Source organism: Agrilus planipennis, unplaced genomic scaffold (genome assembly GCF_000699045.2).
Source record: "Agrilus planipennis isolate EAB-ADULT unplaced genomic scaffold, Apla_2.0 scaffold2, whole genome shotgun sequence".
NCBI lineage: Eukaryota > Metazoa > Arthropoda > Insecta > Coleoptera > Buprestidae > Agrilus > Agrilus planipennis.
In genome coordinates, this window is record NW_020442464.1 from 1,837,840 (window position 1) to 1,854,369 (window position 16,530).

General features: G+C 36.7%; 1 protein-coding gene across 2 annotated transcripts in view; it reads right to left on the bottom strand.

Annotated features, from left to right (window-relative positions):
* The window catches only part of LOC108735986 (Krueppel-like factor luna), a 359,199-nt gene that overhangs the window by 120,910 nt on the left and 221,759 nt on the right, over window positions 1–16,530 (bottom strand). Inside the window, exon 1 of one of the 2 annotated variants that reach the window (XM_018468499.2) lies at window positions 5,133–5,166. The exons of the other annotated variant lie outside the window; for it this stretch is intronic. The gene's annotated coding sequence lies outside the window, so the exon portion shown is untranslated. Of the gene's footprint in view, window positions 1–5,132; window positions 5,167–16,530 lie in introns of those variants that run through there. 2 annotated transcript variants of the gene reach the window in all.

The window sequence follows — 16,530 nt, forward strand, 5'->3', positions numbered from 1 at the left end:
TTCACTGAACATATTAACTTTTTATTTGATTTAACTTTAGAAGAAAACTTCGTCGACTCCATCATCAAAAAAATTTTTACTTTTTTAACGTGTTTTATTATTTTAATAAACAATTTTACAATTTGCGTGCACAGTTCCTATGTAAATTTTTCCCTTATTCGAGTTATAAATTTTGCCATCAGATGGTGTTTGCCCATTTGACGGATCCCAATAGACATAGAAATATAGAGACGAAGCAAGTGTCCTTATCGACGAAGGAAGTAAAGCATCTCAGGGGCCTTCCCATACATTGGTGCCTAGATTTTATTGGATGTGTCTTTCAGTGTTGCCAGAGTTGGAACAATTGTACCAATCTAGTATATTTTTTTTTTGTATAAAAGTACGACGCGGGGAAGTACCTGTTTTTATTTTTCAGTACAAAATATTTAAATTTTATTTATTTATTAAATTTATTAAAACTTATCGTCCTATGTCCGTCTTTTTACGTCTCACACTCAAGTTCTCTGTGTGTTCAAGGCGTGGTATTGGTACTTCCCCCATTTTTCTTAGAAGGATCGTCTCTTCCTTTTAGTTCCGAAGACAAATTAGGTTTGTTGGAAATAGGATCGAATTGATGCGATTGACGTCGGTACAAAAAAGGCCGTCGCGTCGCCGCGACGGAAGAGAGCGTCGAAAGAGTGCGAGAAGCCTGTTAACCTGGTGCACAGCTCTCGAAATTAATTAAAAATTGCGGCGAGATAACCCTTCCTTTTCCTATCTGTCTGCCTGACTTCACAAATTACATTCGCGTGAACGAAGACAATTCTCCACTTCTTGCCCGGAATTCAGTTCTTTCCGAAAATTACTTCTAGAAGCTGTTTTTGTTCGCCGCTGAACCCCTTTCGTTCGTTCAATAATATCATTCAACAAAGATGTTTGAAAGCTACTTAAATTTGCCGACAAATTACCGTTATTTCTTCGAGATTTCGGCAAAATTAGCTAAAATATTTAATGTCAACTGTCTCTTTTCAAAATGTAATACAAAAATCGGTTGTCTGTAAAGTCGGTTTACTGACGATAGCTGAACGTGACAACGTCATAAGAAAATACTGATGGAATGGTTTCATTTTTCAAAAGAAAATTTTAATTTTATTTGTTTGATAGATATTTTGTATGGATATAGAGAAGGAGGTAAATGGAAATGTATTATTGTATAGCAGCTGTCCACGCGGACGCATCGCTCACTCAAGTAGGAGAGAGACAGATGTCGAACGCTGCCGAACGCGGAGGCCGATTGTGCCTCTTTGTCGCTCGTTCCGCGCTCTCGCTTGCACTTCAAGCCTTAAATGGAACGCCTCAGAGCGAGGTAACGCCGCATGAGTCATATTTTCTCGTGCCTGCAGCCGGCCGCGGCTCCATCGATTTATAAGACGTTGTCACGTCAAAAACCTAACTAGTTTCATTATTCAAAAGAAATAACAATTTGGACTTGCAGAATCCTATTTTCTACAAATTAAAATTAGAAATCCTAAAATGCCTTTTCCTATCCCAAAATGTCAATCAAATCAATCAAAGTACATTACACATCGAAAATAAAAGGACGAAAAACATTTTAGCGGCAAAACAAAGTAATAATGACATTAACAATAATATAATGTTATTTTAACACATTTCCCAAAATGACATTCGGAAACAAAAGGGCAATTATTTATTATTCATTTCTATAATACCAAAAAATTATAAAAACGTTATGAAAGTGCTACATTCTATTGTGATTTTTAGCATCAACTATTTCGCTAGTTTCACCATTTTATGCAATAATAAAACATTTTAATTTGCCACTCGCATTTAAACAACACATCCAAATGTGAATTAAAAGAAAAACGAAAACCTTTTAATGAAAATTGACCTTTTAATGTTACCTGCGCGCAACTCCCCTCTCTCGTCCCTGTTCTAATATTTTCGTCGAAAATCCCATGGACCGTCAAATAAAGAGAAAAAAAGACATTTATTGTTTTAAACGAGAGAGGAGATTTATGAATAATTAATCAAAATTTAAATTTCGCAAACAGTACTTCGAAATGCTTTTAAGATGGCATTATCTCGCACTCAGAAGCCCACTAAAAGAGTGCAATTACGTACACGTACTTACTAGCAGTACACTAATGCAAGTTTCTTAGGTAAAGAAGATAAAATAGGATGCTCGCGAGAAAAAGGGGCTTAAGAACACTTTATGGGCTGTAAGTTGTATAATGGACCTGAAACTATCAACGCAGTAATTCCGTTAATGCGGCTTATGCACAAGCATATTTTTAAGTAAAAGCTTGGCCAAATGAGCTTATCGTCTAAAAATATGCGACCATAAAAGTTTAACAGCTTGTATTTTTTCACAAGAATGACGTATTCACTTAAGAAAAATACGATGAAAAATATCAATCGTACTACCCCGAGATAAAAATGTTCAGTCTCTCAGAGTCTCTGAAACCGAGACTGGAGTCTCCGTCTCCCATCGAGTCTCTCTGGTGTCGCTGAGAGAGACTGTCAAAAAAACTGTTTAGCGTCTATGATCGAGAGACTCGAGTCGCTCATAGAAAGAGCCTCATTTCGTATCCAGTCTCTGAACGAACGACTCGAATCTCTGAACGAGAGACTCGAATCTCTGAACGGGAGACTCGAATCACTCAATAAGTGGTGTCTCGATAGACATGGTTAAAATTTTCTAAGTTCAACATATTTCAGAGATCCCAATCTTTCTACGAGAATCGAGTCTCTCAATTTTTCAGTTTTATTCATTCAGTCTCTCTGTGAGAGACTCGAATCTCTGAATTAACAATTTTATCGTTCGAGTCTCTCATACAGAGACTGTAAAAGATTCATAAAAACACCTAGGCAATAACTAAGAGACTGTAAAAGACTGTGAGAGACGCTGAAAGACTGGAGAAAGACTGAAAATTTTTGTCTAGGGACATTGCATAATTACATATCATTTGGTAATCACATTTTTGAAGACCAATTACAAGAAATACTCCAGCATTCACGGATATTTTTTTTTTAAAATGCAGACCAATTTAAATAGCCTCTTACTGGTATAGAGCTTTACTATTCAAAAGACAATCTCACTGTCACCTTTTCTTTAAGAAGAACTGATGATCCAATCTTAGACAAACAAAGAAGACACACAGTTTTCTACATCACCTTCTAGATTTATGCACTTGTTTAATCTCGCATCCAGTTTGCCAATTTACTTGGTCTTACTTAAATGTCGATTAATCAGTTTTTGACATTAAGCACTTTAAACTACAACCAACACGCACTGCAAGTTCTACAAAATCTTTTCAACCACTACATGTATAGGTAATTTTCAAATGGAGTAACTAAATATTTAGCCACAATCTTTCTCTATGTTTTCCAATTGATCCAACATTTACTAAACAAAAAGTACAAACGGAAATTTTAAATTTAATGTACCCTATAACGTAACATATAAATAATATAGTTCGATCATCCATCTAGAGAAAGTATGCTAAAAAAAGCCAAAAACTACAGAAAACCGATAATATTATCTCCACATCAGAAGTCTATCTGTTAAAATGTGGCGACTGCAACAAAGTTTATACAGGACAAACTAATACACCTTTCAATCAAAGAATTTTTGAACACCAAAGTATCGTCAAGCAATGAAAAATCGATCTACAAATGTCGAATACCTAATTTTAGAAAAGCATTTTGATTATTACTTCAAAACGATAATACTCGAAAAACGAATGTGTTATAAGTATATTAAAAGATTTTTTGAAATTGTCTGGATTTTATTACAATTTCATATCTAAAACAGACGGTTCAAGACACGCGAATTGAAATCTAAAATGGCCAAATTGGTGTTTGTATATGTATGTCTATGTGTATGTATATTTTTATGCTATTCGGAAGCCGTCGTAGCAGAGACGGCCGGCGTCGCAGGCGGCGCGACGGCGACGCGGCGTTATGGGGTAAGTCGAGACGTGGTGGAGGAGTTTAACATGCGGAAACAAGGGCAAACGTTTCCCTCTCTCTGGCTCACCCACTTGAGTAAATCAGGTAAAGAACAATGGTAAAAAGGGTGAGAAAGGCCGTTTGTCACGCAAGATAAACACGAAACGCACCGGAAGGTTTAGCTACACGTAAGATAGGGAAGGTTCGTTTAGAAAAAGAAAACATAGCCGATTCAAAAGTAACTTTACACACTCGAAACTGTAAATCTGTTATTTATTTTAACAAAACTCTTAATTTACCTAGTTGAAAGTAATATTTAATTACACTGTATTTCAATCTCCGTGTCATATAGGTACATATGTACTTACCATGGTCACGAAGGTACATGAAAAAGAAGCAGAATGAGCTACTCATACTACTCAGTGATATACATAAACATAAGGGTAGTGACCTTACCGAAAACCCCAACTGCTCCGGCAATGATGATACAGCCGTTGTATTCCCATTGCACAGACCATATGTTACTATCCTGTCCGCATATTCTGCATGTGAATACATTGGTTTTTACTTGATATTTCCACACCCAACTTATTTATTTTTGGATTTTGTGGTAATACTTTGCCAATCGAACGCTAACGAGAGCATATCATTACGTACAATTGACTTGCTTACGTATCAGCTGTTTGTGAAGGTCACCAATAGGTATGTGTGTTTCGTTGACAACGCGGTAACTGTTCTCAATTATTAACGGCTAGATAACTGAGGTAACTTTTGTCCTAACTTTTTACATCCCCTACGTTACGGTACTAGGTACTCAGCAACGTTTTCAAGTTAATATAGAAATGTGTGCTTCCAAATTAAATAGATGTAACTACTGTTGTAATTGCTTCAAATAAGGTGACAGTGATATTTCAGAGGTTATTTGAACACTTCTTGTGGTTCTGTTCACAAATAAATCCCAGTTAGAAAGAACAATTTTAATCTGTCATCGCGTACAAACCACATGAACCTTTTCTAATTGTATTTGTTACTAATATTATAAATAAGTCACACAAACCTTGGTCACGTAGTAAAAACGCGATTGAAATACCTGGCATTGTATATTAAATTAATGATGATTAATTGTCAACGTGTGGAGAAACGTTGCAATTGTAGATAGGCACTACTTAAAAACATCGTACCGTTTACATCCAGGCTGACTACTTCCATATTCCTTTATTACCTGAAACAAAAGGAAGAACTATTAGAAAATAAAATAACATTAATTTTCAAATTATTTGTGATATCATTAACAAGAATCTTCGATCAAAAATCAATTTCTAATTATTCAAAAATAAATTTAGCAATAACCAGCCATCCGTTCGTAATACAGTAAGTACTTTGTCTTATAGTGGGGCATTTGGGTCAGTATCAAGCACTACGAAGTGTTATAACAGATGCTTATTAAACTAGAACGTAATTGGTCAAAATAATACAAATAATTATATAAATCTACCATTTAATACTAAAAAAATATCGATTTTCCCTTTCTCTGAATGTTAAGTTTTCTTTCTTGCTTTTATCAAATTTCGAGATTGAAATGTATCTACCGATTAAATTATATTCAAAATCAAAAGAATACATGAAAAGTGAACGTACCTCATAACTATATTTGTCTCCTGCATTACATACTAGTGTAATAAAGGAAAAAGAAGCGGAAACAGATGTAAATAGTAAATTTTTGCTAGCTAGATAAAAGTAATGAATTTTTACGACTTGTCTATTGTTCCGATATGTTGATTTTCAGAAAAATGAGAAATAAGATTCTGTTAAGTTCTGGTAAGCTTCCGTTATAGAAATGAGGAACCAGATACAGAATCGGACGTGGAAAAGTATGCGGAACTTCCGTGATTGCGGAAGGGGAAGCAAAGGTCTGTTGCAACACGGTTACATACATTGCAGCCACCTTACGCATTTTACCATTGTAGTATAAGGAAGTAAGAAAGATAGAGTATGTGCAATACGTCTCCTACTGTATAAAGGCGCCGTCTTTTTTATGAGAAAAAAGAAAAATTATAGCACGTACCATGAAGATTATGTAGGTACTAATAATAAATGACTAAATGGTTGTTTGTGATTCCTTTGTCCTTCACCTCCCTCCCTCTTGAAAATTGGAAGGGTACCCCCAGTATGCTTCCGCCCGTTTAATGACGTATCAAAGTTTCCACATTCATCAGCATATTCATTAACAAATGTTCACTAGATAATTAAGGGTTAATATTCACTACATGCGCCAGGTTACGTAACAGAATTTAGAAGTTAGCCCGAATTTACTGCGCCAGTTTAAAGTTCGTTCAAGTGAAATAATTTCGCCACAACCGGAGGGCAAAAACAGTATGTTACGAAACTAATAATAATAATAGACCGATTAAACTGCAGGGACAAAAGCTACACCAACTGCTTTCATATTTTACATACTTCCGAACTTACTGTGGTTGGGAGTGTTTATGTGTGATTTTACACGAGGTGTTCTGCAAAAAACAATGAACACAGCATACTAACCAATCAAACTTAAAAATTCCAAACCGAAAGTTAATAATTGTTGATGTTGAAAGGGACCCTTATAGGGTCACATCATTGTCGGTCTGTCTATAATCCTTTGGAGTCGTGAAAAAATCAAACATCTAAGTCAACGCAATTAAAAGGTATGATCGTTTATATGTCGCATATTTTTTGTACTCCAAGGGAATCAAAACCTATTTGGATCCGTCAAATGGGAGGAGCCTAAAAACATGGCGCCGATTAGGGAAAATTTGTCGTAGTTCCTATAGTGCACCGTGCAATTTTCAAGTTTTTAAATTACGATAAAACGATAAGTATTGACACAATATGAGATTGGGCAGACACAAAGCCTCGGAAAGGAAATTTCGTTGAAGGTGAGCGTGTTTTTAATGCCAATCACATTATAAAATTCGAAAATAACAAATCCGGAAGCTAGCCTTCAAATTCCGTCAAGTTTACTGCCTACTTTTTACAAACTTTACAGTTCCTATGTAAATTTTTCCCTCATTCGAGTTATAAATTTTGCCACTATATGGTGTATGCCTATTTGACGGATCCCAATAGGGTACGTATTTGAAAAACTCGCACCAACATTTCGCCTCACGGTTGTAAGGTCTCGTCAAAGTACCCACATTATACTTATTATATTTTTATTTACTGATAAAGGTGACTATATAATGACACTGTTGGTAGTTGCACCTTATAGCAAAACAATTTAAATACGTAGACATAACAATTCCCGATATTATCGTGGTGTCTTGTACTCGGGTGTGTTTTTTGTGGAGAATTCCGTTCGCCATCTAGAAATGAAAACAGATTCGACATGAATCCTGTTGGAATTGGAATTTCATCGATTTGTCTTCTGACATCTGAAAATCTGTTTTATTAGTTCTCGAGATAATTTGAAACTGCAACTTTAGGACGGACTCACAGGCGTCTCTTCACGATTGGAGGGCATTAAAATAATGAAAATTCTTTCCAAGTGTCACACGGACACCTTGACAGGTCATACTCCAGAACTTCAATAACATTAACTAGGTAAGTTAGTATCTCTGCCAGCATAGCGTAGATATTAAATTTCTTCAATTTAATATAATTCTAACTATCTAACTATCAATACTGTTCTGTAAATTAATTCGATTTGACGCAATATTAAAAATATTATTTTAGATTATAGATGGACCGGGGTAATTTCTTCTTGATCTTGAATCGTGTTGGAGATTTTGCGATGTGTAGTGGGCAATTTTTGTCATGCGTGAATTTGTTACGGTATCTATACCTAATTCAAGCAACCCCTTTGGTGTGTCAAAAGATCAATGGGTTTAGCTACATCCATGGTTATTATGAGCAAACAGACGACAACTTCAAGAGGCCTCAGTTGCAGTTAAACTGAGTGATAGTAAAAATGCCTATTTCAACATTAAACAAATACCACATGTTTCGAATTATTCGTTCAATTCAATTAAATATCTTACAAAATGATCATAAGGCTTCTTGAATTAATCAGCCTCAACCACCAGAATCAGCAAGCAGTCAAAGGTTAAGTATTAACGATGGAAGTAATTTATCACTTTCGGATTTATTTTTTTTAAATCACGTCTTCATAACCACATATATACATACACCCAAACATAGGTACGTACATGATCAAGCGGGTGGAAGCATGTGAACGTTCAAATACGAGGAAAGCCCGGTTAGGCACGGTGGCTTAACGATGTGTCAAACTTCGGAGGAAGTTGAACGGAAGTTATTTATAAGCACACGTAGTGGCTGGAATACATCAATTTAAGGTTTCATTCATCGGGTGCCGACGCGTCTGTGGGGATTATTTAATCTAAATAGGCCAGATAAATTAGAATATACCAACAAGCATCGTCTACTAAACCGATGCACGCAATGTTGAGACGTTTTATTTTCACCCACCTCTTCATCATCATCATCAGGTTGATTGGACACGCACCTTTCCTATCCTGAGCTAATCTTCGCATTTTCCTAGAATTAGAACATCCCACATCCTTAACTATTTGTGAACACTAGTCTAATCTAGGTCTTCTTCAAGCCTGAGAAGATGTCCTGCCAACCTATCTCTGCCTATTTCTTACTGACTTCCATAAAGTCCTTTGTTCTCGTATTCTTTTTAATACCCCTTAATTTCTAACCTTCTCTATCCACGGGATCCTCATCATTCGCCTGTAGCATCTCATTTCGAACGCTTCTAACCTTTTCTTTTCCGTCGCACCCACCGTCCATGTTTCGAACCCGTATAGCGCCGCACTCCAAATAAAAAAAGTCGCCGATTTTAGTACATTTAATTTGGAAAAAGATTAATAAAAATATGGTGTTATGGACTGATGATAAAAACACAATGAACAGAAAAGATTAGAAGAAGTTACAAGTAGAATAGGTATGAAAATCAATAAGGGAAGGTCGAAATGAGATGGTAGAGATGTTTTAAAATGTAATGGGCCGCGAAATGCGTTCATATTGTATAATTTAAAACCACTAACTTGATTGATAACCATGTACCTAAACGATGAATGCCAGATGATCAGTGACTTTTGTGAGAAATAGAAATCAACAAATAGGAGGAGTTTTAACACTAATCAAGCCGAGAACGTAGCCCACGAGATTCGGAACTACCTCTAGGACATCTTCTGAGACAGAGGGGGAGTAAAGAAGGATCTGGATTAGAGATCCGGTATGTTTCATCATAGATTTTAGTTCGAGATTGAAAGCAATGGAAATGCATGTAGGTACGACTAGTTTCTGGACTTACGACGCCATGATGATGGTATCAATCGACATCAACTCTCATCATCTTGACTTTGTTTAGTCTATTTCCGAATAAATGACGTAAGATTTGTTTAAAGAAGAAATATTCATGAGAATGATACTTAAGTCGCCCATCCATTCGCAGTTTCGTAAATTTATTGATTGTCGCCTTTGAAACAAACGAAAATAACGACATTACCTCATTTATTTACGTGGCAAATCAGATCTAAAGCTCCGAGTACGTTGTTGATGACATTAAACCTGTTCTGTATGCCGCGCTGTGCGGATTATGAATTTGGAATTAGAAGAACGAACGAGCATCCAAAAGTAAGACGTAAGGTAGGTAGAGAGAGGTACTAGCAGCAGTAGTATCAGGTTTGTTATTAGGCAGCCATCTCGTTTTGCTCAGAAGCCACATCCAACTTTATCTGACGGATACAAACGAACCGAAGTAATTAAGAAGTCCCTGCTACGTGACCAGGATACCAAAACTCTTTTTCGAGACGGTGTGCTCACAGAAACTAAACGAGGAGACGGTTCTTCCCTTTCGGAAAGAATAAACCCCACAAATCCATTTGGAACTTTATATTCGTTATACAACAACTTATTCGGAAATTTCACTTCACAAAATCATCACGCAAGGTTAGTTGGACATTCGTGTTGTTTGGGGAACGTACCCATAGTACGTGACTCGTTCGGGGGGGGGGGTCGTCAAAAATATCACGCTTGGTCACAGGGGTGGGAGGGACCTTAGGTTTCCATCACGTAGTCAATATCCTCTAGGGAAATCGCGCTTTTTCAAAACTTTCTGTTTGCAAAAAATTATTTAAAATCATATTTATGAGTTACTATGAAAATATTAAAGGATGAGGAGGCATACAGCATATACTACAGGTTGTTACTATAGGGGGAGTGGGGTAAAAACTGTAAAAAAAAATAGATTCAATATTTATCGACCACTGCTTTGTATTTGCCATTCGCTGATTCAAGAAGTTACATACTACTGCTTCAAGGACCCTTTTGTAAGATGGTAAACTATTATTCGATCCAATTGGTTAAAAGCCCCGATTGGTGTTGGATATAACAATTTCTATATCAGCAAGGCTCAGAGCATCCTAATTCATGTGTTCCTATCCAAATTTATATCTAGCGCCTTTCCCTGCTGCGCTCAGGGATGTGCAGTGCACTATTGTGATCTATTGCTTACTTTGTTTCTTGATTGGCTACGTATTGGAAAAGAAGTTTTTAGGAAATAATTCGGAAATTCCGTAATGTTCACAAAGGGCGAATATATAGGTATATATGCGGTTTCGATATAAAAATTGATTTATTACGTAAGGAAATGTAAAGCCGTTCTTTCACCGAACCAGTTTAGGAACTGATACATAAAGGGAATGGAATAAAGTGTGAAATGAGCTCAATTTAAACGGACCATTCCTCATTCCTACGTAGAATGTAAATTTTATCGAAACGACTCTTACGAAGATTTTGCAACTTGGATTACAATGAATTATTTCACGCGGGGTAGAATCTGAGAGTGACGTAGCGTTTATAAATGTTCGCGGTAATCTTCGGTTTTATCTTTTTTTTTTTGTAACACGTAGCCTTAGATTAAAAGCGAATCGTCAGAAAAATTGCTCTGATAAGACCGCAAAAGCATGTGGAAAAGCGAAGTGAAAAAAAATTACATCTGGACCAGCAGATTTTTCTTCCAGAGCAGTTGCTTTCAAAAGACTTTCGGTACGGTTTCCAACGTTAATTTAATTTTGTTCTGAATGAAATTAAATCATATTTAAAAAGAAGGTTTCTTGTAATATCTTCAAAGTCGGTAGGTTCAATCTAGAATAATTTTATTTAGAAATTCTGCTCCACTTCACAAAAATATGTAATTAATTTATCTAGAATATGTTACATTTTTTGTATTTTCTCCTTCCTTTTGATTTAATCGCACGTAGAAAATGGTCAGGTCAGTTTTATCAAAATAGGATTTTAAAGTGGGACCTCGTTTTCACGTCTTTCTGAGTACAAAATAATCGAAATTTATAGGCCACAACCGGACTGACTTGATGTATTTTATGCCCTGTTAACGTCCTTAATGACGGTTGAGCTTTTTTCGAAAAGCCGTTTTTATTTCAACACAAACTTTTAGCTTTCTATTCCAAGAAATTGTTCCAAATCAAACAAAATTGCAAATCTATACTTCATTTACTTTCTCTAGCGATGTGCCCCTTCCAATGTCTTGGATGCGCTCTGGCAAAATCGTACGTAGGGGATAAAAAGCTCATTATACTCTCGACTTTTGTTCATTAAACATACTTTTTTATACAGTACCTGCCAAAAGTTTTGTTCAATCATGAATAATAGTGCGAGTCGAAAACAAGCGTTAAAGCCTTTAATATGTCTTCAAATATAAATAAACATCTCGTTGATATTTTCAGTAGTAAATGGTACCAATAACAGCACATTTGAGCAATGCAATTGTAGTGGGTAAATGGTGAACTTTTCCGTGCAGTACTGTACGGATTATGCGCTCCTCACGGGTTAAGAGTTCGGCCGAGAGTTGTCTCCTTCCTTTTCTGGCCTAGTGCTGTTCTTTTCTACTTTGCGCCGGTCATACTGAAGGTCACATCGCTACAGAAATTAAACGAAGTATACATATTTGACTATTATATGCTATGAAAGACAGAATAAAACACTACATTATACTCTCAATCAGAGATGTTATGGATATGAAATTTTGGATCTGGATGTAGATATATACATGTCATAATGTTATATAATTGGGACGAATCAGAAGGTCTCCAATATATTGCCCGTGAAAATGGACGTATCTTCTATCTAGTTTCCACCTGGGACTGCAGTCATTTGTTACTTTTAAGCGTGAGCCACGTCTTTAATTTGAGTTTTATGTTTACATTAATTTGGTGCTGTTGTTGAACGATCAACTCGGTTAAAGATGAAATTTCTCTGACGTTATTTCGTTGTGTCCTTCATCGTCAAGGACTCTCCTTCGCCCCTACTAATACGTTTTCCTTCGCCAAGAAATTCTTTAATCCAAAATAGAAGGGCGCATAGCAGGAGTTATAGGGCGGCGGGTTGCGTTGCTTGTGGTGGCACGGCGTTTCGTAAATTCTTCGGTGCTCAATTTTAGCACGTCTGACACTCCCGTATAACATGTGCTGATAGAGTTAGAAATTGTTGGGGCACGTATACGACCGACGTCGGCATCGTCGGCGTCGCCTTCTCACGCCAAGTTGAGCGTCGGTCGTCCGTCGACGACCAAGTTGGAAAGAAATACGACTGCTGCTTGTTTTTACACCGGAGGATTTCGCGCTTGGCATGGAACGAAAACAGGCGCGGCGGCGACTTCGAGAAAGGGGATGGTTGGTATGACAGGGGGGGGGGCACTTTTCGAGCCACACCACGGTTTGGACGAGATTATAGTTTCAGAAGTTGAAACGTGAGCGTGTTTCCGAGAAACACTCCTTTCTTCCTCATTTTATTGCACGGCCAAAAAGGCCAGAGAACAAACTCGTCTACTTTAGCACGAAAATAATAATACCATAAAGTGAAGTTTTATTAAAGTTATTACGACGAAAAATTGAACGACTTTACTCAATTTTCTTTTTACATGCCGATCTTTATTATTTTTTTGTACGTTGAATCATCTCACTCACGTGCCTAAAACAAACTTTATCACAAAAACGAATCAGAACGCTACGATAAAGTACCGCTTCTGCAGCATCCACCGTACCTGCCAGACTTAACCACCACCGATCTATTCTGTGTAAATCTCTCGGTGGTCCTCGGTCTTTAAAGTTACTAAACTGTCTCTACAGGTTTTTCATTTACAGTTCCAGCTAAGCTTTTATATTAGTACTCCTTCAAAGACGCCCACAATGGGATTGATTAGCAATTTTGATCTATACTTGAACTTTAACGACTCTATTCATCATTTCACTAAAAATAATTTATTGGGAGTGACAAAAAGCTGGATCTTCGGATAGTTTTGAGAAGCTTTTTATCAAGCTGAAGAGAATCTAATCGGTACAATAAATTGACTGGAACAATATTCTCATTTACAGCACATAATTAATTCAATTTAATAATTTAACGAACGGTTCTCTGCGTATAACTTGATTAAGCATCTATTGTGAGTTTATGTGTGTGTGTGTGCAGTGAGAGAGAGTAACAGAAAAGAGAGACGAGGGTGGAGGTGTCTCGTGCTAAATAAAGGGTTGTTTAAAACCATCAATGTACCTCGCTCACCTCATCAATGCATTCGTTGTACGGAACGTTTAGTCGCTTAATTAGATTCGATTGATCGATATTTTCGTAACTACATCGCGTTTCTCGCTGTTTAAACTTATTGTGCGCCGCAGTTGCAAATAACGGCTAACATTCGGTTTTGTATCTCCCCACAGTTACCGCAAGATAATTTTTAACGACGCGATGTCGTTCCACGAAGAAAAAAAACGAGACCTCAAACCGGTGCGGCTTTATATAATTAGGAATCGACGGGGTTATCGAATTAAAAAAAAAAAAATTAAAGGGCAGATACACAACGATCGAGGTTTTCCTTTTCGATCATTCTAATTCATCATCATCATCATAAGGTAGGACACGTACCTCCACTCTATCTTATCCTGAGCTAATCTTCGCATTTCCCTAAAACTAGAACAACCCATATCCTTAACTATTTGCGAAGAGTAATCCAATCTAGGTTTACCTCTACCCCTCCTAACTCCTGTTTCTGCCTCTAATATGTCTCTGACTAGACCTTCATGTCTAAGAACGTGTCCTACCAACCTATCTCGACTATGTCTTATTGACTTCCACAGAGTCCTCTATTCTCGTACTCTTTCTAATTACTCTTCATTTCTAACCTTCTCTATCCACAGTATCCTCATCATTCGCCTGTAGCACCACATTTCGAACGCTTTTAACCTATTCTTTTCCGCCGCGCCCACTGTCCATGTTTCACACCCGTACAACGCCGTGCTCCAAACATACACCATTAACAGCCTTTTTCGAATTTCTAAATAAATCGTTCGCGAGCATATAAGTGACTTCTTTTTATTGAAGGCGACTCGACCCTGCGCTATCCTCTGCTTTATCTCCCTACTACTCCTTCCGTCCTGACTTACCTGACTTCCTAGATACCTAAAATCGGTCACATCTTCTAATTTTTCGTCTCATATCCTTATATTCGTTCTTTCCCTACTTTTTCTTCCATTGCAAAACAATATTTTTGTTTTAGTTGTATTTATTTTCATACAGTACTGATTTGTCAATACCGTTTCCATTTTATTTAAAGCTATCTCTAGGTCCTCCTTGCTAGATGCTAATACTGCTATATCATCTGCAAATCTAAGCATACTAATCTTTTGCCCATGTAAATCTATCCCTACAGTTGTACTGTCTTTAATGATGTTGATCGCGTCTTCGATGTATAGATTGAAAAGTAGCGATGACAGTGTGCATCCCTGTCTGACTCCCTTCCTAATATTTACTTCTCTACGTTGTAGCTCCATCTCTATAACTGCTTGTTGCTCTTTATACAAACTCTGTATCACTCTTCTATCTTTGTAACTCATCTCTACATTTTTAAGTATATTTAACATATTGTCCCATTTAACATTGTCAAAAGCTTCTTCTAAATCTACAAATCCTAATTAACAAAAAATAATTCAATTCGTCGAAAAGGGGTCTTAAATCCACCGAAATTTTTATTTTTATGCATCTTTTCATGTATACAAAGACCTATGCACAGGAATCACGTAATTAGTAATGTGTGTGGGTACTATAAACCATACCAAATATTTCTTTGAATTGAATAAGACCCTGTTGTTTTTCTTTTTTACTGTGAGGGATGAAACGTGATTTGAAAAATTCTATATTTCGCCTTTTTGCGCTCTTTATTTTAGTACAGATTACGTCGAGAATGTGTGTCTAAAAGACTTATACAGTTTCCATAAATTATTCCGGGAAATATTATGCGTTGTAATAGGATTGTAAAAACTCGATGATAGGCTTCAATACCCGAAAAACCCGATTTTCGTACAGCCCTCCTTTCATCTCTTATTTCTTGCCGCTGACTCCAGTGAGTGCTTCATTTTATTACACGCACCATTAACCACGATACGTTACGCGATGTATCCCTATCTCAATTTTTATACAAAATACGCTTCAAAGTAATATAAGAAAATGTGATTTTTTTTTATAACAACCATTATCGCACTTATAAAGAATAAATCTTAAGCATAAAACCCCTATCCTGAAAATGAAGTTACGAACCGAGTCAAGAAGAAGAATATTTCTGTTTTATTCAAACAAAAGAAAAAAGTTACTTAAAAAATGTGTTAGAAGTTATATTATTACGCCTGTTGCGTGTACTCGGCAAAATTTTGCCTGATCCATGGAATAAGCAGCAGGCTAGTTAATTTATTTTTATTTACCTATTTCATGTAATAGGTAAATAGTACTACACAATAATTTATTCACATAGTTTTCGATCAAAGCGTACCTACACATTTCCTGTAAAACAAGGACGAACTTACTCCGTCTGTGTTGTCTTTTCCTACCTCGACACTGATAATTGCGTGGTGCGCACGCAACATCCGTTGCCGTTGCTGCTACATTTTCTCGTTGCGCAACTATTATTTGAATCTAAACACGTCACTAGATGTAAGTACAATTTCAATGCTATTCGTCCCTGGGTGAATTTTTGATGTTTACATTGGATACGTGTATATAATTACGATTTTGATAAACAACCGAAGCCTGTTATTAATTAATAAATGATGTTTTATATCGTAGTACAGGGTAGCTAATTAATAATTTCTAGCCATGGTGTTAACGAGTTTCCAAACGCAAGAGAGAAGAGAGTCCCATTAACGCGGAGGTTTAATAAAAGTGGATGCCCCGAGAAGACAAAAGGCACGCCTCCTCTTCTATAGCCATAGGCCCGTCATCGCAACACTGACAGGACTCATGTACTATTCATGAGGAGTCAAAAGCAGGATTTAGGGAAAGAAATGCATCATTTATTCTTAATGCCTTCCCGAATCTAATCAATCAAACCATCGAAAAAGCACGTCAACATAAGATGCGTGCCTGTAATTGAGGTTCAACCGATCTCGGACGACTCGGATACTAATGACCTGAAGGGATAAAATAACCTTAAGAATACACAGAGAGAGAGAGAGAGAATGATCGTACCGACCGGGGAAATCGAACGGCTCAAACAAAAGAAACAATCGACAG